Raw genomic sequence first — 2,820 nt, forward strand, 5'->3', positions numbered from 1 at the left:
TGCCCAGGCTGGAGTGCAATAGTGCAATCTCAGCTCACTGCAATCTCCACGTCCTGGGTTTAAGCGATTCTCTTGCCTCAGCCTCCTGAATAGCTGGGATTACAGGCACGCGCCACTACCACGCCCAGCTAATTTTTGTAATTTTAGTAGAGACGGGGTTTCATCATGTTGGTCAGGCTGGTCTCGAACTCCTGACCTCAAATGATCTGCCCGCCTCAGTCTCTCAAAGTGCTGGAATTACAGGCATGAGCCACTGCACCTGGCCTGAATGAACATATATGTAGGTGGTCGCCTTATCAAACTGAATCTAGTGTCTCAGTAGCCCCCACTCATTGGTCCTGGTCCTGCTCTCTGAGCCGTGGCCTGTCCATCTAATCTCTTTTCCAGAAGATCAACCCTGTCATTTATTATGTGATTCCCACCCACTCCCCTTCCCCTGCTTTAAAAGTGCCCAGACTCTTCAGCTAAGACCCAGGACTCTTCCTTTGTCCTGGGTCTATCCTTGTCCTCGAGACATGTGTGGTCTATTAGTCACTCTTCAGATTCTGGCTTGAAGGGCTGAAGTCTGCCTCTAGAAGCTCTACTGGAGCATGAGCACTGTGCTCTGCAGGGGCTTCCCAACTGTGATCTGGAGCGCTCTCTCCCCTCTCACTTTATCTGCCCAAGGAGGGCCCAAGGCAGCTGGTGGGATGGGGCAGAGGAGAGCTGAAGCTGTCATCCCTGCGGGGATTAACATGCCTCTGGAGTTTCCCTCCCTCCACACACATGACTGCCAGGACTTGCCCTGGAAAGGGCTGAGGACGGGGAGAGGACTCTGACCAGGCTTCCGTGGCTCTGGCTGCAGATGGCCCTTTCCTGTCTCTCAAAGCTGCTTCCCCACCTCCCCCAACCCTCGTCATCGTCTGGGTTCTTCACATTCCGGAAGCACTGATGTGGCACTAAATATTCCTGCAGCTCCAGCCTTCTCCCCTGGGGGTCCGCGTCATCGCTGTGAGCCTGTTTTCTGGAATGTTTTTGGTATGAACCATCCAGGCAGGTGAGGGAAGAGCTGTGCGGGGCGGGATCCACAGCCCCTCATCCAGGTCTCTTTGGAGCCAAGAAAATATTCTCTTCCAGCTCAGATTTTCTTTCCCCAGAAAGCTTCCCCCACATCCACCCCCTCACCCTGCTCACCCTTCCCTCCGCCTGGCCTAGAAGAGTCACGTAAGCAGATGCAGGAGGACACAGAGTTAGGACCAAACGCCTTTGTGTGTGTTCTCTCTCCTTTCCTGAAACCCCATCTCCCTCAGCTCCTGCTGAGATAGCACTGATGGAAAGGGCTGTGTCCTCTCCCTCCATCCCCATTTCACACCCTGCGGTTCCCTTAGGTACGGGTGTCCTTCCCTCCTCCCTCCCCTCCCAGTCCAGTCCTGTCCCTCAAGCTTCAGCTTCTCCCACTCACTCTCTTCCTTTTATTTTTGAGGCTGAGTCTGGCTCTGTCACCCAGGCTGGAGTGCAGTACCATGATCTCGGCTTGCTGCAACCTCTGCTTCCCAGGCTGATTTTCCTATCCCAGCCTCCCGAGTAGCTGGGACTAGAGGTGTGAGCCACCATGCCAGGTAATTTTTTGTATTTTTAGTAGAGATGGCATTTCACCATGTTGACCAGGCTGGTCTCGAGCTCCTGACAAGTGATGCTTCCACCTCGGCCTCCCAAAGTGCTGGGATTACAGGTGTGAGCCACTGCGCCTGGCCTACTTAAAATGAGAATTTTATTTTATAAAATTTCTTTTATAAAATGAGAATAAAAATAGTAGTGAACCTACAAGGCTATCGTGAGCATTACATGAGGTAACACACCTAAAGGGCTTGACACCCATAAGCACGTAGTGAACGGTAGCCCCTATTATCATCTCTGAAGATGTAATTCATCCAAACTCCCTTTCAACATGATCTGAACCAATAATAACTTCTCACTGAATTTAACTTATGCATGCTACCTTACCCACCCCCAGTCTCTAACCTCCTTGAGGCTAAGATCTTTTTTTTTTTTTTTTTTTGTACCAGGGATACAGCAATTACCTCTGTCTTCTACAGAGTTTAGCACACAAAAGGGGTTGATTCATGAGAGGAATGAATAAACGAGGTCCGCGAACCCCACAGCTGAACTCTAAGCTTCTGGAGATAAATCCACCCCCTGGATTTTTCCCATGTTTACCCAGAGTCTAGCCCTGAGTTCCAGCACTGAGTAGGGCCTCGGAGACTCAAGACCTAAGTACTCCAGTGTCGCCTAAGCCTTGTCTTGTTTGCTCTCCTGTCCTGACCCATAGTCGCCTTGTCCTCCTCATCTCCTTCGCAGACTCCAGTGACTTTGCCAGCTCAGCTCTCCAGGTGCGGGAGGGGAGGTCCAACGCTCCACTGGGCAGGCACTGACAGCTGGCAGAAGGACAGGTGTGCTGGGAGGCCCGAGTCAGAGCTGGGGATGTTTGGAGGCCTCCTGTGAATACCAGGGCAGGTCGGGGTGGGGGAGGGAGCCAGCCCGAAGCCAGAGCCAGCCGGCTGCTGGCCCGCACTTTGTCCTTACCCTCCCTTTCATCCCCAGCCCTCGGAGCCTGGGAGTTTCTCAATGGAGCAGGCTTGTGGAGAATGCTCTGCAGGGGGCTGAGGGGCTGGCGTCTGGTGGGGGTGGACATTCCAGGCATTCTTGCTTTCTCTAGGAGTCAGGCAGTGAGGAGGGAGCGGGGGGGAAGCTGCCCAGCACGGGGGTAAAGGGGATTTCTTAGGAGGGAGAGAATAAAGGCTGTGGGGGTGTCTTTAGGCAGCAGCGACAGGGCTCGAGCAG

The sequence above is a fragment of the Cebus imitator genome, unplaced genomic scaffold (assembly GCF_001604975.1).
Source record: "Cebus imitator isolate Cc_AM_T3 unplaced genomic scaffold, Cebus_imitator-1.0 Scaffold38, whole genome shotgun sequence".
Classification (NCBI taxonomy): domain Eukaryota; kingdom Metazoa; phylum Chordata; class Mammalia; order Primates; family Cebidae; genus Cebus; species Cebus imitator.